This window comes from Bemisia tabaci, chromosome 7, assembly GCF_918797505.1.
Source record: "Bemisia tabaci chromosome 7, PGI_BMITA_v3".
Classification (NCBI taxonomy): domain Eukaryota; kingdom Metazoa; phylum Arthropoda; class Insecta; order Hemiptera; family Aleyrodidae; genus Bemisia; species Bemisia tabaci.
The window spans coordinates 5,264,976-5,288,688 of NC_092799.1; the positions used below are offsets into that span (position 1 = coordinate 5,264,976).

The 23,713-nt window shown below is 42.5% G+C and overlaps 1 protein-coding gene across 1 annotated transcript in view; it reads right to left on the bottom strand.

Moving 5' to 3' along the window:
- Positions 1-17,653, bottom strand: part of LOC109035678 (GTP-binding protein Rhes) — a 369,075-nt gene extending 351,422 nt beyond the window's left edge. The window contains exon 1 of the mRNA XM_019049389.2: positions 17,055-17,653. The gene's annotated coding sequence lies outside the window, so the exon portion shown is untranslated. The remainder of the gene's footprint in view (positions 1-17,054) is intronic.
- Positions 17,654-23,713: the final 6,060 nt, after the last annotated feature.

Genomic DNA, 23,713 nt, shown 5'->3' on the forward strand with positions numbered 1-23,713 from the left:
CAAAGGAATGCGCCAAAACGTTCTCTAGTAAAAAATCAAATTGCTCTATTAAATTTGGCAATAGCTGATGTGGCTTGGTTCCTTTCTGCTTAACGCAGTTCAAATAAAGGAGATTGAAATGTCACCTAACATTTTCGTCATTTTCCCTGACATTTCCAGGGTTTCCCTTACATTTTAAGAATGGATATTAAGTTGCCACAGAATTTTGACAAAATAAAATTCCCTGACATAATTTAGCGAAATTCCCTGACAATTGAAGAAGTGACGGTGGCATAATTGAAAATAGGTTTCAGGCAGAGTTTGTTGTTCAAAACCTGAAACCCAATTCTAGAAAGCAAATGAATATGATTTAACAAATTTTCCCTGACATTTCCGTCATTTCCCGGTTTCCCCTGACTTTTTAAAATTCTCTGACATTTCCCGGATTCCCCTGACTGTGGCAACCTTGTCAATTCCTTTCTTTGTGTCGTCATCGATTTAATGAATATCTCAAAACCGTTTGAAGAACCTGCCGAGAAAATCATTCCTCAGCCTCTCCGCTGCGATTCTCGCCGATGCAGCGACCCTGAATTCATCCCTTCCGCATATCCGTCACGTACGCTTGGCGGGGAACCTTCATCCGGAAAGTCAACAGCCAATAGCCCTACCGTCCTCTATATGAGCTCTCCAGCGTTGCTTAATGGACGGATTTAAACGAAATCTGCCTAACTGTATGTCTCATTGCCTTGTTTTCCTGGATGTTCCATTTTTTCGACGGACAAAGCTACTAACCGTTGACGCCTTCAACAACGTAAACCACGAGATTTCCTCGTTAACCGAAAAAGGTTGTTTTTTAAAAAGAAACAAGTCTTGTATTAGTACGTAAAAGATGTAAGTTTACTAAATTTTTGGAATTCTAGTTAGACGATTGGTATCTTTTCTACGTCATCTCAGAGATATCGCAGCTATTTCACGAATCGTCGGCAACCTGCCACCCGCCACCCTTCCAATTTTGTCTTCCGTTTCTCTTCTCGCTTAAGCATTCATAAGTATGAGTTTAGGCTGAGTTACCTGTGATATACTAGTGTGCTCCGATTTTTTTAACAGTATTTGTCATTTAAGGGAAGAAGAGATTTAACACGAGGAGAGCGAAATTTTTGGAACTTCTTGGCTTTGTTTCCCCGCAAATTGATGTGGAGCCCGGAACGGACGATACGTCCACACAGCCGTAACTTTTATTTCGGTGGAGTAATCATCCTGCAGACAGAGCAGAGCTGGCAACGGAGGGTCATTCGAAAGTTCCGGGCGCAGCACCCGGAGCAAACGAAACTACGGCTCCAGCACCCCGAACTCTCGGCTACTGAGCCCGAAACGAACGATACGTCCACACAGCCGTAACTTTAATTTCGGCGGAGAGATCATCCTGCAGACAGAGCGGAGCTGGCAACGGAGGGTCATCCTTATTGCGTTTCCTTGCGTCCCCAATCCCAATCTCCGCGCACAATGGGCCTCCAGATTGAAAGCGCGGAGGTAAACACCGCGATCCGTCGCCTTTCGATTTCATCCCCATCCCCTCCCTCCTACCCCGCCCCCCGGGCTGGCTCTCGAGGCCTCGGCGCCACCGCGACTTTTCTCTTCTTCGGATCGTATTTATCTGTGCCCGATATCGTGGGCCCTGTAATTGAACTCGGCGGCGCTAGGCCGAAACCGCCCGAGTGGCGTGCGATCCCCGCTTCGGATGCGCGGCTCCGGGCTCCGTCCGGAAGCGGGGGATGTTTCCCGGTCCGGGCGCTTCCGGGAGCAACCACCCTGGCCTGGCCACCCTTATCGGCTCTCTTCTGGGGAGGCTCCTCGGCGGAGATAACGCGGTCAATGGGTTTCACTGGACCGTTGTGCCGACTCCCACGCTCGACTCGGAGAAGGGCGATCCGGGATTGGACGACCACTTCAGGGGTGGAGGAGTCGCTTTCGAGTGTCGTCAAAGGGCAGAAACACGCGTTCTCATGCAAACTTACGGCTCATGGGTTGAGTTGTGATGCTCATATCGGCAGTGGCGTGGCGTGAATAAACGATTATCGATATCTCGCCATTTGAAGCTATGGTAAAGAATCGATTACTAAGGTGTTCGCTGCGAACACCCTGATAATCGATCTTTTTTCATAGGTTCAAATGGCACCACAATCGATTTATCGCAATTCACGCCACGCCACTACATATCGGGCTCGGCGCCTACTCTGCCGAGCTAAAACACTGGAAACACTGGACACACGCTGGAAAAAAAAAAACACATTGGATCTTGAGTCCAGACTCTTGAAACCATTGACAAGAAAAAGGACTCTGGATTCAATCAGATTTAGGCTTAAATAAGAACCAAGCCTCTTAATTTGAGCGGATTTCCTTTTGATTTAAGCTTAAGTCTGATTGAATCAGGAGTCCTTTTTCTTGTCAATGTTTACAAGAGTCTAGACTCTAGATCCAATGTGTTTTTGTCCAGTGAAGGAAGAACGCCGTATGAACATTCGAGAGTTGCCGAATTTCCTTGGATGACATCTAAATTTTTGTTAACATTAAACTTTTTTTGAAACTATTTTGAAAACCGATTATATAGTTTGATGACTTACTTTCTTATTATTTTAGTGATTTGCCAGGAGAGACGCGATAATAACGGCGCCGGCGCGGCTATTTCACGCCGAATTTTTAAACCTTCCATACCAGTTCAGTAACCTGAAGATGGGTGGCCTACCCGCCCGAAATACCCATTGTTCGTGGAGAATAATAAGAAAGTAAGTCATCTAACTACATAATCGGTTTTCAAATGAGTTTTCAAAAAAGATTAATTTAAACAAAAACATAGTGTTTATAGTGCCGATAAAGTTTCAAAAATTGTGCAGTATGATACAACATTTGGATAAAATGTTTATTCTTGAGGAAATTTATGGGTAGCTGCTTCTTCCTTGCAAGAATGAACTCAATTTTTCTGAGAAAAATAGGAAAATAAACAAGCGACGAACTGCTTTCCGGAATTAAAACATAGCAAGATAGAGAATATAAAAAGCCCGCTAAGCTCTAATTTTAAACGCAGGAGAACTAGTTTCGTAATAATCTTAATTGAAGGCTCGCAATTGCAAAACCTGCTCTTGGTTTCCGCGGCTCAAATGAGCACGAGACCTGTTGGACGACATTACACGAAAAAAAAAAAAATCATCTACATACAGCGACTGGAAAAAGCTTGTATCCTCGGGGATAATCGATGTAGAGATACGCTTTTCTACAGACATCATGTAGAGATACGCTTTTCTACAGACATCACAAGGCGCAGAGCTTAATGACGTCCAATTATTCTCTTCCTGGCAGCATCCGCGCTCTGAGTTATTCTGCCGAGCTGAAGAAAAACGCCTTATGAACATTCGAGAATTGCCAAATTTCCTCCAATAAAATGTTTATTTTTGAGGTAAGTTGTGAATATTTCCTCTTGAAATTTTCAAATAATACAGATCTTGGTACGAAGAAACTTCTCTAAAAAATTGGACGGAAACATTCAAAAATTTTCCCAAAAATCCGTCGTTGATCGAAGGAGACTCGGCAACGGACGAGGGTTCATACGACGTTCTTAATCAGCACGGCAGTATCGCTGGGTGCATTGTCTCAATGTACCAATTATCAGTTCAACGGCTTCTTCAGATCGTCTCGCGCTGGCTGCTTCGCTCTGCGACTGTTCATCTGGTCCCAATCAATGCGCTCGTTTAAATTAACTCCACTATTCACGGAAAAAGCTCCACAAAGAGCTTTGCCATCGAGCCAATAAGAACTGCACCGGCGGAAACGTGAGGGTCCCGCTCCTCTGACAGATGCAGCTTCCGCACGTGCGGAATTTCCGAGAGGCCGTCGTTTTGACCTCGTTTGCGTCGGCCCAAGAATAAATACGAGCTTTTTCCGGTTCGTTCCGGGAACGATTATCACGGCTAAAATCTAACACGGAAGTCACGGGATGCTTTGGTCGTTTGAAGATCTGAAGAATACATCGTGAAACAGATAGGACGAATGGACCACGAGAGTAGTTGTCCTGCTGATCTCAATACCATACTTTCAAAGTTTTTCATGAAATCCCTCTCATTTTCAAACGAATGTATCTCCAAATTTAATGTATTCTTTCCTTGTCCTATCCTTCGATGGACCACTAGATAAGGTACGAATTTAAGCATTCTGATACATGTTCCTCTACCAAAATTTCACGTAAAACACGATGCGCACAACGAAAATTACCGAAATCAACTCCTTCCTAAGATATTTAATGATTATTGATGCGTGAATTGAAACCACCCGCTCATGAAAACTCATTTGAGCCGCGGAAACCAAGAGCAGGTTTTGCAATTGCGAGCTCTCAATTAAGATTATTACGAAACTAGTTCTCCTGCTGATCTCAATACCATACTTTCTAAGTTTTTCATGAAATCCCTCTCATTTTCAAACGAATGAATCTCCAAATTTAATGTTTTCTTTCCTTGTCCTATCCTTCAATGGACCACTAGAAAAGGTACGAATTTCAGCATTCCGATACATGTTCCTCAACTAAAATTTCACGTAAAACACGATGCGCACAACGAAAATTACCGAAATCAACTCCTTCCGAAGATATTTAATGATTCTTGATGCGTGAATTGAAACCATCTACTCAGGAAAACTCAATGATCCGTTACGTGATTCACACCGCGCGCTAAACGTTATCATGACAGTCTGTGTGATATAAAAATCTGGCAACCTCGATCTGGACGCTTTGGCTCAGCCATAGCAAATTGCATATAGTTTGAACAACACATGGTGGGAAATCAACATTGCTCGATTGAGAAGCTTGCTGGAACCGTTGTCGCGTGCACGATTTGACTCACGTAGAGCCATGAGTTTCTTGTGATCGGGAAGTTCAAATTCCTCGTAACCAATGTGAAATAAAATCGTCAGTGTCTTCGTTAGGAGTTGGTTTCAGTAGTTTTCGTTGTGCGAATCGTGATTTAAGTAAAATTCTGGTTAGGAAACTTATACAGATTGCTAGAATTCGTACCTTGTCTAGTGGTCCATTGGAAGTGGATACTTAGCCCGACCTTGATATTTCGATGGCTAGCTTTGATAGTGTGACACAGGCCAATTACGATCAATTAGCGGAGCTCGGGTCTTACCTCATCGTTCTCAACCGCCGGTCCCCTCTCGGATTCTTCGAGTGTCCCGGCAATCCTCCACGAGGACGCGGCGCACAGTGGATCGAGTCAATCAGAGAGGTCGAACATGAAACTTTTAACGAAAACTGCAAATTTTGCTGTTTATTTCGTCACATTTTAAGTTTCAAGGGGTGCTCATGGTAGAAAATTTTACGAGGAATCCAACGGAACTACTTTGAGAACCTCAAAATTTTGTATTGATGGAGTTATAAGCGTTTAAAGTTTTCAAATATTGTCCGACCTCTCCTATTGACTCGATCCAATGTGCGGCGGCGCGACCCCCGAAATGAATAGCCATCCGGCAGTAGGGACCACGTTCGGAACAGCCTCCCTTCGGAAATTTCAATAAATTTTGATGAGATCTAGCTGATCGGCGCTGGCTCGGAGATCCCTCTCCAACGCGAGGGCTTTCCTTTGTTTTCGTTTCATTTCGGGTCCGAGAGCCCGCTCTTGAGGCTCTGCCGGGATTAATTGGACGTATTTCTATCGAACGGAACTATGTGCATTATGACGTGAGCCCTGTAATGCATGTATTCTCATGGGTCTCAGGGCTCACGTCTTGATGCACATAGTTCTGTTTGACAGAAATACGTCCGATTATGCCGCTGAGGGGCTTTCGCTTTGGAGTAGTTAATTCGCGGCGCAACACACGTCGGCTCCGGACGAGTGGCCGAGCTAAATAGTCGCGAATCGATGTTAACCCCTTGAAAGCTGTGGTACAGAATCGATTATTCGGATGCGCTCTACGAATCGATCTTTGTCCATGGGTGTGAACGCGGATCGATCGATGTATCGCAAAGCATGACGCGCCACTGCTTCGTGAGTAAGACTTGCTCGGGTTTCACGTCGCCGCATATATCCTCGAAAATTGAGACATTCTTTGTGTATGTCGCAGGCAAATAGTGAAATCGGGCATTTTGTCAAATGCCTAGGCAAATAGTTAAGTTTTGACGGTCTATTAAATTTTGTGAATTTATGGCGAAGAGCTCACCAGTTTTCAATATTTATGGAAAAATTACTCATCAAACCTACGAGCTCTTTTTGCCTCTTCTTCTTTAAGTGTCTCTCATTTTTAAATGATAAAATTCTAAAAATTCTGTATTTTATAACATGCTGAAAATTTCCAGATAATTGCTCGTACAGGATCTAAAAATGCTTTAAAATACTATTGTGCGATGCAAATTTTTACTGATATTTTTGTCTTACAGGAGAAATTGATTATTTTGTCAAAAATTAGGAAAAAAGCAGAATTTAAATCTAAGTTAGAATATTTGACTATTTGCCTAAGCATTTGACAAAATGCCTAATTTTACTATTTGCCTGCGACATGTACACGATTCGTAAGCGGGACAGGGCTGCTTCAGATGTGGAACTCCGGTCGAACCGCGTTCGGCAGAAACGAGTCAAGCCGCATTAGCCAATGCCACATTTAACGGGGCAATTCAATCTATTAGAAGAGAAAGTTTGTGCGGATTCCTGTGAAAATTTGTAAGAAATTGCTTCGTACTGTGCAGAAAATTTACTTGAATTTGCACAAGATCCGCAAAACCGTCTTCATGTTAAAAATTACATTTTAGCGCTAGATACTGTGGCTTGGTTCTTTTCTACTTGACGCGGCTCAGATATACTTTGCAACGAACCGAACAAACAGCTCGTAATTTCAATGGAAAACTGAAGAAAATAATATGCAGCGTTGGTATGAAATTTACCAGAAAGACCTTCTTGAAGTTTAATTGCAAAGCGAGCGAAAATTCGCGCTATCTCGACAATGTTGCAAAGCTCATACGTCGTTTTGGAAATAATGACTCCCTGTCGCCATAATGAGAAAGAACGCCGTCCGAGACGTCGAACACAGTTAAATTCCAAGAATATTTTATATGATGTTCCTTTCTGATCTCCTCAGTAAGATGAACATTTTAAATCGAACTGGAGCATTTCTCACCAACTGCAGTGTGTTACCATACGGGTACGTAGCGACGTCGCTATACGCTATTCGTGAGTCGAAGATGCGAAGATTTTGGTTTCGAACTAATTGTAAGTTCAAGATTCGTTTGAAGACCCGCACAGGATGATTGATCAAATAAAAAATTGGAAAACTCACTTGCACGTAAAAATTAGTTAAAATGCGCTGAGGATGCCGGAGTTGCGAGCCGGCGAAACGCGTCCGCATTTTGACTAAGTTTTATACGTGCAAGTGAGTTTTACAATTTTTTATTAAATTGTAAGTTGACGCACCATCTCCCCGGCCGGAGCGAAATAGGGGAAAGGCGCTTGCTTCTGCAACAATTGAATTTTCTGCTTGAAATTGGGTCTACAACTAGGAAAAACTGCTCTTTTGGGGGCAGATTTTCTTGAAATCGGCAGTTAAGAAGTTCTTTTGTAGAGGGACATCTTACTGAGGAGATCGTAGAGAACATCATGCAGACAAGTTTCGAGATTTACTGATATATATATATGTATCTATCAGTAAATCTCGAAACTTAGCACGGATTTTGATAGTATATTCCGTGCTCAGTCCGTTCATTTGATTTAAGGAAATCCTAGAATATTTGCCGATTTATTGTCACCGCGAATACAATGACGAAATAAGTTTCCCGATTAAACCCAGATCTGGAAAACGAGGGGAATCGAATAGAATTACTTCCGAGTTTTTACAAGGATTCCGCGATTAGGCACTTGACCTAGCTGAGAATGCCGTCTTGGCAAAAAGCTTAACCCTCCGGCGATGCCAAGGAATAAAAGACTCCCTGAATAAATTAAGCTTTTGAGAAGAGAATAGAAAAAGTTCGGTGAGAGAAAAAGTCTGAGGATACCAAGTTTTGGAGCCAAGAGGACGTCGGGGAACGAGATTCGACAGTTCCCCGAGATTACGACTGCGGCGAGATCTGAGATAAGGCATGACAGCGTAAAATGTATCGCCTCGCAGAGAAATTACTGTGGTTTTGAACACAAAGGCTCATCGGTCAAGGTATAGTTGGGTTATTTGACGATCAGATATAAATATTGGGTAAAACTCTTGAGACAATTGTGAATTCTACCACTTTTTCCTTGTTGTTAGGCAAGATAAAAGCTGCAAAATGCACTCAGCTCCTTTTCAGAAGTGAGCTGATGCTCATATCGTAAATTTAGAGATCAGAGCTACCTCACTTGCTTGTTATTTATCAGTTTCGATCAGTCAAAATCTTCAGGGAAAAAATTCAATTGCTAAAAAAAGTGACTGAAATATTTCAACGTAGATTTCACAACAAAAAAAAGCTACTTTAACCACTACTGTAAGCTAATTTAACCACTAGGGTGGTAAAATTAGCATTTTGAATGTATGTATGAGCCGCTTTTACGGCGCGCGTGGGCGCTCTGCGACGCCTATTCTCCACAGGAATCTGTCATGGTAGAGATCCTCCGGAAGCTGGCATCTCTCCATCTCTTCATGGATGCCCTCTACCCACCGTTTGGCTGGACGCCCTCTCCGTCGCCTACCTGGGGGGACCCACTCCAACACCTTCTTCGGCAACCTGGTATCAGCCATTCTCTGCACATGCCCATACCATACCAATTGCTTGGTCATGATATCGTGCACAATCGTCCCCTCAACGCCCATTATCTCTCGGACACGTTCATTCCTGACACGTTCTCTCCTCGAGATTCCAGCCGATCTTCGCCAGAAATCCATCTCGGTCGCCTTGAGCATTTCTTGGGTCCGCTTCTTCAACTGCCACACTTCACTGCCATAGGTGATAATAGGCTTGACAACCGAGTTATAAATTCTCTTCTTGTTGTCTTTGGAAATCCTTTGGTCCCAAAGGATCCCATTTAGCATGGCGATGGCTTTCCTTCCTAGAAGATTACGGTCCCGAATGGCCTGATCCAGCTTCCCATCCGAAGTCAGCTTCACCCCCAGGTACTTGTATTGTTCGCAACTTTCTATATGTTGACCATCCTCCAGGACTATGCTTTGCTGAGCACCTCCGACTGACATCTTTTTTGTCTTACGGACACTAACCTCGAGGCCCCATTTGCGGTACTCCTCCACCAACTTCCGGTCATATACTCTGCGTCATCGTGATCTTGACTTATGACTACCTGGTCGTCAGCAAAGCATAGCGTGAACCAGTGTTTCTTGGTCATTCAGAGGGACGCCCATGCCGGCACACTTTCTTTTCCATTCCTTCAGAACGTGCTCTAGATATATCTTAAACAGCGTCGGTGACAGACAACATCCCTGCTTAAGCCCCTTGGTGACAAAAAAACCGTCTGAAAGCCTTCCTTGGCACTTAATTCTAGCAAAAGCCCCCCGATAAAACTGCTTGACTGCCCCAATAAGTCCCTTACTAAAACCAGTTTCTTCTAGGACTTCCCAAAGTTTCACAAGAGGAATACTATCATAAGCCTTTTCAATATCCAAAAACACTAAATGAAGCTCCTGGCCAACAATTCTCTTCTTTTCGGTTAACTGGGTAACACAGAACAGATGATCAGCGGTAGACCGACCAGCCCTAAAACCTGCTTGCTCCTCCGCCTCGAACGGGGTCCACTCTTCTTCGATCTTCGCTTTCAACACTTTTCCATAAATTTTACTTATCGTTCCTGTTACCGCTAACCCTCTGTAGTTCCCACAGTCATCCTTCCTTCCTTTTTTGTGCGACGCTGTTATCCAGGCCTCTTTCCATTCTTTCGGGATGTCATCACCATCAATGCACTTCTGCAGCAAATCCCTGAGATGGTTAACCAACTTGCCAGTCCCACATTTAATTAACTCGGCTGGAATGTTTCCTGGCCCAGGAGCTCTTCCATTCATCAATTCCCTGATTGCTTTGACCACCTCCTCAACTCGAATTTCCATTGAGTGATCCTCGACTATATTTTCAGCATTCCCCGTTTGAAACTCTGGTCGTCCTTCCGTCAATAATTTACTAAAATGTTCGTCAAGCTGTGAGATTGTTATCGGAGATATAATGTCCCGTTTCATGTCCCTTCTTAGGCCTTTGATCAGCTTCCAGCTCTCAGCACTCTTCCTTCCCCCCAGGTATGTGTCAATCCTTGAGCAGTTGGTCTCCCAAGACTCGTTTTTCTTCCTGGTGATTAAAAGACGAACCCTCGCCTGGGCTTTCCTATACGCGCCGCGGGTGTCTGCAGTCCTAGAAGCCAGATAGTCATGGTACTTCCTACGCTTTTCTTCAATTACTTCCTCTACCTCTTTGTCCCACCAGTAGGGTTTCTGTACATCCTTGCTCTCATTACACACACCCAGGGCTTCCCTCGCAGCTGAATGTATACAACTTTTGATGAACTGGTACAACTATTCTGCAGTATCGAAAGTTTCTACTCCCAGTTTCTCATCCAGCCGCTTCCTGTAGAGCGCTTTCACGCTTTCATGCTGTAAGCTATCGATGTTGTAGTGCACTTGTTCGATCTTCGTTCCTTGTGGCTGGCACTTCTGATGTTGCAAGGTACTCCTCTGCAGCCCATACTTAACCGGAAATGCGATCTCCGCCTTGAGAAAATGGTATCACTACCACAGGAGAACCCCCGGCAAACTCTTACTTGTTGAACCTTCATGGTACTCGTTTGCCTGGTGACCGCGTAGTCGATGATTGACTTCAGCCCCCGAGTTTGCTGAACCCATGTGCTTATGGATATCTCGATGTCGGTAGAATCCGTTCAGTATTTTCAACTCGTTTTGTTCACACATATCAATGATGCGTGCACCGTTGTCATTCATCGCCTCTTCACCGAAAGGTCCAACAATTTTAGAACCATTCCTTCGTCCGGTTCTACCATTCAAATCTCCCATGATAATGACCTCCCTTGTCCTTCCAACCCGCAGAACCTCGTCGTTGAGTTGCTCAAAGAACTGATCCTTTAGATTGACGGGAGCATCATCATTCACACCATATACTCCTAACAGGGCCACCTTGTGACCATGCAGTGTAAGATGCATTCTGATGATCCGCTGGTCTACTGCTTCCCAAGTAGTTATAGACGGACGCAAACTTTTCCGGATAAGTATGGCGACTCCTTGCTGTGCGCGTTGATCTTTACTCACACCACTATAGAACAGATCATAAGTACCTAAGTTTTCTGATCCTGTGCCTTTCTTTTTCGTTTCTGTTAACACGGCGACATCTACATTATACTTTTTTACCTCCGATATAACCTCTGTCAATTTATTAGAAATGCCCTGTACATTCCATGTCCCAAAAACCATCGTCCTTTTCCGTAGTTTGTGTCGCAAAATCCGTTTTTTTCCATTATCACCGAGGCTATCTTTATTAGGCTTTTTAACATTAAGTTTTTTCCGGGTATCGGGGAGTTAGCCCGATGCCCCAACCCCCAACCTGGAGGACCAGGGTTTGATTTTGGAGTACCGTCTCCTAGACAGGCTGCTTTCACCACAGCTATGAGCCCTGTCTGCCCCTCTGATGAGTGGTTCCTACGCCATGAAGCCGGTGACCATCTCCACCCCCCTTTGAGGCAGGGGCTACCAGCTGGGGTCCGCAGGATTGCTAAACCTGTGACAGTACTGAGTACAGTCCCCCATACGAGTAAAATTAGCATTTTTTGACGAGTAAAATTAGCTGACTGGGGGCTTACCACCGCTCCTTAATCGTTCATCAATCCATTCACTGCTCTGCCGGGACCTACCAAACACTAACCGACGACCCTACCGATTGAGCTATAGCGAACGATGCATGAAAGTAACGCAAATACGGTATTTAACGTCGATTTGAACGGGCCGCTAAGATATTTTCAATCTACCTGGATTTGTCCGTATATTTAGTTTACTTTACTATATTTTTGACTATATTTTATCGTTTTACTTTGTTTTATTTCCTTGTTGTCTCTATTTTTTCTTCACTCTATTTTATTTTTTCAAGCACTTCATTTTTTTTTCTTTAATTCTTTACTTTGTTTTATATTTATTGTGATTTCTTTTAATACTTCATCATGATTTTTGGACTTCACTTTACTCTTAAAATTCATTCTATTCTTTAACATCATTTAGTTGTTTCCCTTATTTTATTTTTTTCTTCATCTCCTTGCTCCCTCTAATTATTTACTTCAATTTAGTCTTTGACTTCATTTTATCATATATTTGATTTACTTTATTTTATTTCTTTTCTATTGTCTCTGTTATACCATAATTTCGACTATTCTATTATTTCCACTATTCTATTATTTTTTCTATTTTTTTCTCTTTAAATTTTTCATTTTCATTCTGAGAGTGGTAGGCTTAAAGGGGAGAAGAGACAGTATATAGCGCTAGTGCGAGGGAGAGAAGGTGCGCGTGACTCCGGGCCGTACTGCAGCTCCGGTGCGGAGTGCTTTGACTACACATGCAGCCCGTCTCAGCACCTACGCGCTGAACCGCACTCCCGTGTTCATTCTCACTCCGGATTTTCCGTCGGACGGAATCAACGATTTTTAACAGTGCATCTGTCTGTCTAACACTCGGTGTAACAATGGTAATCAACATATAAATTTAAATTTTTGATCATTGATTATTTATTTATTTTTTTTTTTTTTTTTTTTTTTTTTAATTATCCGGGAAATTCCCCTTTTAACTTTATTCGAGTTAATGTAGTACAGTATTAAAATAAGTATACATATAATAGAGATATATAGAGTTAAATAAAGATATTTATATTCATATTGAATAGGACGGGATTATCTGTGGATATAACTTTCGCCCTAGTTAGGTTATATATTTATATTATTATAGGTCCTATTTTTCAGGGCAGACTATAAAAAAAAAAAAAAAAAAAAAAAAAAAAAAAAAAAAAATTTAGCATTTTTTTGTTGTAAAATCTACATTGGAACATTGCAGTCACTTTTTGTAGCAATTGAATTGTTATATCAGCAAATTAATTTTTTCCGTGAATTGTCATGGAAATCCGGAGGGTTTGAAGATGGATATAATTTTGTTTCCTGGTCGAGGAGGGGGTTGAAAACACCCTGAAACGTCCCCGGCATCCAGTTCGATTTCAACCTTGCGTTCTACGTTACTTGTATTTTGCTACGTTAAATTATTCGGGCTATTTCGTTTAACATATTCTTATTATAGATTTGGTTGAACAAGCAATACAAATCACGCGCACAAAATCTACCACGACAGTGGCCATAAGTTTGTAATAAGTTTTTATTTTCTTCCTCTATTCAAAAAACCGAAAGACGGACGTGAGGATCCGAAACGACAATTGAATCGATCAGTAACAGAAGGGCTCAAGCTCCAGGTATAAGAATACGAAAAAAAAAAAACAATAGAAAATGTATGAACCAATCCGTTTTATATTGCAGATTAAGTAATTCTTTACTTTAATATTTGAGAGCTTGGAGATTTGAAAGGGGTCATAATTAAAACGGTTATTACCACTTTCCTCGAATTTTCACTATTGGTGCTTGACCCCTAACGTAACTTGCCGATCCAATTATTATTTGAAGGATAATGATTCCAAGAGAACAAAATCAAGGGTAGGAAAAAGTCACTACTCGTGGCTCCCAGCGGGTTCATAACGACGGTTACCTGCATACAGCATAAGATACGATTCAGCTGACGGGGAGTAGATAAAAATATTCTGCAGATGAAAACTCTTCATAAAGGTAAATCATCCTTGGAACTTTTCGTTCTGAAAGTCAAGTCCACGAGTGTGGGGCCAAAACAGTGATCCGCGTCTAAATTACGGGAAACGGGTAACCAATCAAGTTGCAGAGACTCGGATTCCTGGAATAATGCTCAACTGCAAAGGATAGAGTTTCTCGTTACAGAGAGAATCGGGAGCCTGGGTGGTTTGCTTGAGAAAAATAAATGTGCGTTCCGAGAGGTGCACCCGATTAATAATGATGTCAGACCGAGTGCATTGGTGCAATCATCAGGTTAAAAACCATCTATCTGCGAACCCTTCAGAGGTAGGCGACGTTTAAAGTGCGACGATAAATTGAGATTTACACCCACCGATGCGCGATTCAAAGCTTCACACTTTTGATTCAGGACTCTATCTGAGCATTTGGAGTAAGTTGCTTGTGAACGAGCATCTGCCCCTTAAAACGTCGCAACCCCCACGAGCTTGGAATCCGGGGTTTTTAAAATTTCCTTCGTTTTGCTCGTCGAGCTTCCCCCCGCTGAACGCTCCTAATAAGACGTGATCGGGGGTTCTTTGGCCTTTGACCGAATCCGGTCGCCAACTGTTTAACAGTTGGACTGCATTTTGAAATTAAGAACTATAAATTTCGGCTCGGTTTAAAAACAATGCACGGCCATAAGTTTCCCTATGCACATAAGTGTTTTTTCAGATGAGTTAGAATTTATAGCTCCAAATCGCAAAATGCAGTCCAGTTGATTCTTGTTTCCTTCCAGGACACGATACACATTTTGGCAATTATGGTCTTAGAATCTGTCAACTTCTGTTTCTTAGAGTGCTCTGACTTTTTTTTTTTTCATACTTCAAATTTGATAAAACCCAAATTTCTGAGTAAAGCATCGAATGGAGCTGTTGCATGTGTGAGGAATTTGCGATTTGACTATTGCCTCTTATATAAAAGTTCGCGAGGAACAAGATGTGGCCACTGGTTTTCTCTGAAATTAACTCCCAAGCTCAAAAACAGCTCTCAAGATGAGGCCAAAATGGAGGGGATATACCACGCTATCCTGAGAGTCCACCTCTACATCAAAACAAACTCTCCGCGCAAAGAGAGGGAGTATATACATTGACAGGGCTGCTACTTTATTTGGGGACTCTAAAACTGAAAACACAGTATCACTGCTAATGCATTTGCTCCCTATCTTTGCATGGAGAGTTTGTTTTGATGTAGGAGTGGACTCTCAGAATAGCGTGGGATATCCCCCTCCATTTTGGCCTCAACTGGACAGCTGTTTTTGAGCTTGGGAGATGATTTCAGAGAAAACCAGTAGCACCATCGTGTTTCTCGTAAACTTTTACATAAGAGTCAACTGTCAAATCGCTAATTCCTCACAAATGCAACAACTCCATTGTTAAAGATCTTGGAAGTAGACAGCATCCCGGTTCAAACTGACAACAACTCGGGAAACAGTTAGAGAAGAAACACAGTCGTCCCTGATTAGGACTAATCCTCTCAAGTGTCAGGAGAAGATTTTCGTCCTTAACTTGCACGATCAACAATCCCTCCCGCTTCCCGCATGTATCGATGATATCAATGATCTGCCATTTAAACCAGTGAAAAAGGATCGATGAAAAGGGTGTTGGCAAGCAACATCTCGATAATCGATTCCAGTGGCGTGGCGTGAATTGCGATATGTCGATTGTTATGCCATCTAAACCTATGGTAAAAGATCGATTATCAGGGTGTTCGCAGCGAACACCTTAGAAATCGATTCTTCACCATAGCTTCAAATGGCGAGATATCACGCCACGCCACTGATCGATTCTACACCATGGGTTCAAATGGAGAAAAAATCGATAGTCGATGATTCACGCCTGGCCACTGATGAAACTCGAATCCACGCCGGGGGTTGTTTTAATCACCGAGCTCCAAGTAGATGCTGTCGGTGGAAACTAGGATCCAGACCTTAACCCGATTTGATTGGACGAATCGCGGACGCTATTGCGTGTTGCTGAATCCTGGAACGTTAGGATGCTCTAAAACGGTTGTACGGATTTTCGTGGAAATTTAAGTGAATTTGCTGCATAGTGCGAAGCAAACTTTTAAAATATTTCAAACAAATCCGCACGAACGTTCTCTTCATAGATATTTAATTGCTGAGTTGGAACGTTAGGATGTTTTGAAAACGATTATGTGGATTTTTGTGGAAATTTAATTGAATTTGCTGCATAGTGCGAAGCAAACTCTTAAAATATTTCAAACAAATCCGCACAAACGTTCTCTTCATAGATATTAAATCGCTCAGTTGGAGCGTTAGGATGCTCTGAAAAAGATTGTGTTGATTTTTGTGGAAATGTAAGTGAATTTGCTGCATAGTGCGAAGCAAACTCTTTAAATATTTCAAACATATCCGCACCAATGTTCTCTTCAGAGATATTTTATTGCTCAGTTTTTGAATTTTTTCCCCAGCGATTGCTGATGGCCACGGTCACCCGGCGAAATGCCCTGTGTTGATAGTTGTTTAGACCTTGTTTCCCACTTTTTGGTCGTCGTTTACATTGTATCATCCTACATATCCGTCGCAGAAAGACAGTGAAATCTTGTCAGATGCCAAGGCAGATAGTGACATGTGCGTGCTTAGATTGAAATGCTGATTCTCTTCGTAATGTTAGACAGAGTAATGCATTGCTCATGTGGGAAAGAATTGTCCGTAAAACTGTGCATCATACAAAAGTGCTTTAGACGATTTTCAGCTCCTGAACGAACATTAATTTTGAACATTTCAGCAAGGAATAAAAAAGAAGTTTCGAAAATTTAACATTTAGAAGCGCTCGAAAGGGAAGAAACAAAAAGAATCCGTGGGTACAATATGGTACCCCCCCCCCCCAAAAAAAAAAATTGTGAACTCGTGAGTCGTAAGTTCTTCATCATAAACTTACTAAGTTTCTTTACCTGTCCAAATTCGACCATCCACTTGGGCATTTGGATAAAATGCCTGATTTAACTGATTGCCTGCGACACACGATGGATGAAGTGAATGGGAGAGGTCGGACTTCGGAAACCTCGAAGGCTCATAACTCCGTCAATACAAAAATTTCAGGTTCTAAAAGTGGTTCCATTGGTCTCCTCGTGAAATTTTCTTTGAGAGGCAACGCACCCCTTAAAATTTTAAATGTGACTGAAAAAACGTCAAAATTTGCAGTGATAGTCAAGAATTCCAAGTCCAATCTCCATGATTGACTGGCTCCACCGTGTGACACATCTAATTGGACTGAGGAAGGTACTCACAATTGACACCATCGCTGAGACGATAAATCAAACCGGATCCGAGTCAGGGAGCCCCACCATCAAAAACCGAGTCTCCCCGAGCGAGACATCGAGACCCCCGAGCGGCAAGACCCGAAAACGAACCGAGGAACGAAAGCAAGGACGGAGGGACTCGAAAAGGAAAAGAAAAAAAACAACGCGAAAACCGGTTCGAGCGGACGAGTGCACAGAAAGCAGTTGACGAGAATAACTTCTCGGAGGGACGAACGTCGGGCTGCGAGCGAGCTCGGGAGGATACTACGGGCCGCCAATCTCGACGCCGATCACGTTGTCGTGATCAACGTACTCGGGCGGGTTCGCTGGTCTCTGCGGCGCATCTCGTCCCGCGCCCGGAGCTCCCCTCCCCCCCCCCCCCCGGGATAAAGGGGAGAGAGGGGGCGCTGCACCCCGATGCAAGGCCGACGGGGTTGCCGTGCGGCGGGTCGTAATGGACCACTAGACTAGGTACGAATTTCAGCATTCTGATACATGTTTCTCAACCAAAATTTCACGTAGAATGAGATGCGCATACCAAAGGTAACCGAAATCAACTCCTTACGAAGATATTTAATGATTCATGATGCGTGAATTCAAACCGCCCGCTCACAAAAACTCGTCCCGCGCCCGGAGCTCCCCCCCCCCCCCGGGATAAAGGGGAGAGAGGGGGCGCTGCACCCCGATGCAAGGCCGACGGGGTTGCCGTGCGGCGGGTCGTAATGGACCACTAGACTAGGTACGAATTTCAGCATTCTGATACATGTTTCTCAACCAAAATTTCACGTAGAATGCGATGCGCATACCAAAGGTAACCGAAATCAACTCCTTACGAAGATATTTAATGATTCATGATGCGTGAGTTCAAACCGCCCGCTCACGAAAACTCAATGCTTTACGTGTTCCACATCGCGCGCTTAACTTCCATCTCGATAGTCTCTGCAATATAAAAATCTGGAAACCTCAATCTTGACGCTTTGGCTCGGCTATAGCAAATTTCTTGCGGATGGGAAATGAACATTGCTCGATTGAGAAGCTTGCTGAAACCGTTGTAATGCGCGATTTGACTCGAGTAGAGCTTTGAGTTTCTTGTGGGCGGGCAGTTCAAATTCCTCGTAACCAATGTGAAATAAAAACGTTGAAATCTTCGATAGGAGTTAGTTTCAGTAATATTCGTTGCGCTAATCGTGTTCTACGTAAAATTCTGGTTAAGAAACATGTATCAGATTGCTTAAATTCGTACCTTGTCTGGTGGTCCATTGGGACTGTTCTATCGGAGTCCCTTCATACAGAATGTTGGAGGTTTTTGCGAACGTGCGTTAAAAATTCAGCATCAAGCTGAAAATCTCAATACAGAGGGAAAAGCTCATTCGAGCACAAACCCTCTGAGAGATACGCGTCTGCAGTTGAGTTCCTGAATGGACGTAACTAGTGTTGCTCCAAACAGTATATCTCTCAGAGGGAAATTTGTGCTCGAACGAGCTTTTCCCTCTCTATTTAGATTTACAGCTTTATGCTGATTTTTTTAACGCACGTTGGCAAAAAAACTCCAACATTTTGTCGTTGAGTGCGTCTACCGCAATCAGTTTGTAGTCCCTTCATACTGAAAGTCATGACAATGTGGATTAATTTCCGATTAGTTCCCGTATTTTAGGCCTCCAAAATGTCACAAACGGGAATGAGGATTACAGTTTCACCGATTGCAAACCGAGATGGAAAATTTCATGAAATTTATTCGAATGCAATTTCACGCGTGAAATTTTTCAGGCCTCCACAATGTCACAAACGGGAATAAAGATTACATTTTGACCGATTGCAAACAGAGCTGGAAAATTTCATGAAATTTATTCGAATGAAATTTCACGCGTGAAATTTTTCAGGCCTCCACAATGTCACAAACGAGGTTAAACATTACATTTTCGCCGATTGCAAACAGAGATGGAAAATTTCATGAAATTTATTCGAATGCAATTTCACGCGTGAAATTTTTCAGGCCTCGACAATGTCACAAACGGGAATAAAGATTACATTTTCACCGATTCCAAACAGAGATGGAAAATTTCATGAAATTTATTCGAATGCGTGAAATTTCATGAAATATATTGAAACTTCTGGGAATACATTCACAGGGCTCAGAAACGCCTGGAGACAGTGATTCTGAATTTTGAAATGTTTTACCCCTAGCCTAAAACATTCGCGCGTTGCAAATGTTTTCGTATAGTTTAGATGTTAGGTTATTTTGATGTTAGGAAATTTTGACCCCCCCCCCCCCCCCAAAAAAAAAGATGGTCCCCTTTGAGATAGGAACATTCCCAAAGTTTCATTACCCAAGCTCAATTTGTTCAAAAGTTAGCAGGGGTGGGACGGACTTTACACACCCATGCCTATGTACATACAGGAGGCCTATGTGTATGGAGTAGGATACAAGATATCCTTTTCGAGTTCCTATTTCTGTTCATTAATGGAGACTTAACATTTCATTATAATTACGATAATGATACGAAGAATCTGAAAACTTGTCAAATAAAACTCTCTTAAGGAAAATTGTTGATATTCAATGTTTTGGAATATATAATATGTAATTGACTATATTCAAAAAACAATTTTTTACTATATTCAATGTTTCGTTGTATGCTGTGATAATGAGTATATTCAAAAAATATTACTATTCATATCAGTCGTCGGTTGGTTTGGAAATTGAAAAAACTTAAGTGAAAATTATGAACATAGGTAAGGTTCCTTTTTTCCCTTCGAGGTACGGAGGCTTTAAAACCCTATCGGACGCCATACCTCATTTGGTGAGGAACGAAGGATCCTTGTTAACAGGAAGACAAATTGACACCAAGGGGACCCGGAGTTTTTGGCTATACAGCGACTCAAACGAATACTTTAAATCATCAGCTGCCCGAACGAGTTATTTTACGAGTAATTTTCCTCATCTCTTCGAGGTAATACCTGACGTGAGGAATGATAAAATATACCTCGACGTCGAATGGGAAGTAAACGAACGAAGCCGAAGAAAAGAGGAAAGTTTTGAAATCTTGCAAAATTCCTTCATACAATTCATTGGAGATAATTTCGGGAAAGGAAGGAAGATTTCGTTTTATTGGAGCTGTTCAGAATATAAAGACAAAGCGTCGCATCATTTAGTTGTAAACGGCGTATCATGTAAATGTGTCAAAAGAATTGTCGAGGCCTACAAAGGCTGCTTAGATATAGAAACAATGCAGGAACTAACGATTAACAACAAATTCGTAATAGATTTAAACGTCTACAGTCGGAACCAACAATTCCGACTGCTGTACAATTCGAAGATGTTCAAGGATAAGAGGTCTTCATCCAAAATTGCCAGTTGACAAAACTTTTAAGTTAACAAGAGAAAATCTGCGCATGACACTCGCCCAAGTACTTAAAAAATTCAAGAAGGAGCATCCACCATTGTCTGAGGATATAAGCGTGAATGTACATAGGCATGGTGATCCTGCGCCTTACACTTTTCCTGTGATACTGTTTCTGGGCGTATCTTTTTGATGGGTGCCATTTTTGGCGCGAAAAAGCTTTTGAAACTTTCATTGCTATCACTAGATGCTCTTCTTTTCCCCTGCAGATTACTAAAATTCTTCAGCTGCTCAGTAAGATCTTGACCTCGTCCTTCACTCTTCTCTTCAGATTGTGTCTCTGGATGCTCCTTCTTAATAGGTTCCATTTTTGGCGCGAAAAAGCTTGTGAACCATTCATTACTATCACTGGAGGAGCTTCTTTCTCTCTGAAGACTACCGAGTTTTTTCAGCTGCTCATCAGGATCCTGATTGCGTACTTCGCACTCTTCTTTTGATTGTGTCTGTAAGTGTATCCTTTCGATAGGTGCCATTTTTGGTGAGAAAAAGCTTCTGAAACTCATAATACTATCACTGGAATAGCTTCGTTTTCTCTGTGTTGGATTTCTGGCATAAATCTTAGGTTGCTCACGTAAACAACTACAACTCGGAATTAGCTTGCTGCCTTTCGTGTTAGTTGCCAGTACATCAACCGAATGAGTATTGCACTTAAACTGCTAGTCACATGGCAGTCTCAATTCTCGGTCAGGACTAAATTCTGGTCTGGTGTAACCACCTATGTAAGGAATTCTCCTACCGTATGTCATACGAGGTGGAAAATCTGGAGTGTCCACCTCTGTCTCTGTGGAGAAAGAGTCGGGTGTAAAATGGACCCTTCATTGGGTTTTAGTTTTCGAGCGCACATTCTGTTTTTTTCAAACTTGGGCTCAAACTTGGTGCTGCTCGAATAGGACGCGTTTTGGCACAAGTTGAACGCATTTTCTTAGAGGATTTCCTCATTGTAATGTATGGTTTTTTACTTGTTGGATCCGGTGGGGCCATCATATGTTATTTGTCATATTTATTTTTAATTATTCATATTTGTTTATTTATTTATTTATTTATTTATTAATTTATTTATTATCATATTTGTCTCATTTATTTATCAATTTAGAGGCTTGACAAACAGGGTCACGGCCCTAGTCAAAAGGTAGAAAAAGTAGAAGAAGAAGGATAATCACTTAGTCTCTGTCAGTCCGGAATTTTTAAATATATCTTGCTCTGAAGATGTAAAATGGACCAGTAGGCAAGGTGCAAATAAATCTATTCTGATATGTAATTTTTCCTGATCAAAATGTTACGTAAAACCTTATTCTCGCGACGAAAATATGAGACATGTTAACGCTAAAAAGAACTACGTTGGAGGTAAACCTGCTGCACATTTTTCCTTTTAGCACAAATAAGGCAAATTACTAAAATTAACTCCTAACAAACATATCTAACGTGCTTTGATGTGTAAATTCAAACCTCGCGATCAAGAGGAAAATAAAGTTTTTGAGAGTCAAATTGCCTACTAAAATTTACCGTGGCAGTCTCTGCGATATGATAATAAAGTAACCTCGATCTTGGTCGAGCGTAGTAGAATGGAAATCGCACCAGCGAACACTCTTTCAATGCGAGCTAGGCTAAATAAAACGTGAAATCGTTGGCAGGCGCGAGGATCTAACTATTTCACCTCGAGCGATGGTCGGGCGGTATCTGAAAAATTGAAGGCGATTTGAAAATGTTGCGTTCCGTAACTATTCTCTAAAAGTTGCATTGATACTCTTCAACCTTACCAAGAGAGTTTTGTTGCATAATGGACCCGTAGACAAGGTGCAAATCTAAGAATAAGTCGGCTCCGGCAACGCCGAGTTTTGTAACACAGGCGGTGAACGCACCGAGCCCGAATCCTAAACTCCGCGTAATTCTAGCCGGAGATCATCTGCTGAATTGTGCAAGGTCACGGCTCGAGAAGTCACTCGCGCCGATCACCAACCTAGAGATACAATGTTGCGATGACGCGTCACTGAGTGATGCGCTGGACTTCATTGAGCAGAAAAAGGTGCAGCCGGGGGAACGCGCAATTGCCTTAGTAATGGGAGGAGGGCAGGAGTTTGACCTACAATACGCGAAATACGCGCATCCTACTATTTGTAATAATCTGCCGCTTGGCAGAATTCGAAACCTGACCCGTCAGCTGCATGTAGTTTCTTCCCCCTTAATGCCCAGGTATGACATTCCCAAGCTAAACGAGAAAATTAGTTTAGTCAATGCCCTAATATGTGGTCAACTGGTACCTGGTAAAAACTTATCTAGATTAAAGTTTGATCAGGACGTGTTTACTGAATCTAAGTTTGAAAAGGATGGAAAAAAGCTAAACGAAGTTGGGGCGGAGACCTTGGCCCGCTTAATTTCAGAGCACATTAAAGCAGTGCTGGACGGTAAGACGGATTTGGGGGTGGTACATGCCATTGAGCGTGGTACCGAGAGGCGAACAACCCTTCGTCGCCCTCTTAAGGCCAGAGGGATCATAAATTTCAAGGAAGTGGAATTTCTTCTCGATACGGGGAGTGGGGTAAATTGCGTCTACCCGGACATGGTAAACCGTGTACCATACGCGCAGTTACAAATTTTGAGCTCCTTACTGCGTCTAGCGATAAGATGGAGCCCATGGGAGAAGCAATTTTAGAGTTCGAACTAAATGGTACGCGATTGTCCCAGAGTGCGTTCGTAGTGAAAGAATTACCCACCCCGGTCATATTAGGTATCCCTTTCTTGGAACATCACAGCGCATTGATAGATTTTGACTCGCTAACAGTGACACTGAGACGCAATGTACCGCACCCAATTAAATTGCCCTTCACACAAGATTTGACCAAGAACATAGGCGTGTTTAGCGGTGCAGTGTCCGTTGCCGCGCGAGAGAGTGAGGCGGAGGTCTGGCAAGGGTTGTGTCACTCATATCAGGAAGACACAGACAAGAGCATAAGAGTGAAAACCCCGATTACCATCAAACCCCATGAAGTGACGGCGGTTCCAATTTATTTTGTAGGTAATCTGAGCACCGATGTAGTGACCATAAGACCCATGGATCAGGTTATACACAAGGGACTTGATGTACTGACTAATAGTGTAAATAAAAACATGGCGGACGCTGTGCTTGTGAGTAATCAAAATCCATACGATGTGACCCTATTCCAAGATTCGTGCGTAGGGACCCTTACGGAGGGGCCTCCCCCTTCTTCATACACCTATGAATTCCCATACATGGAAGACCTGAACTTAAAT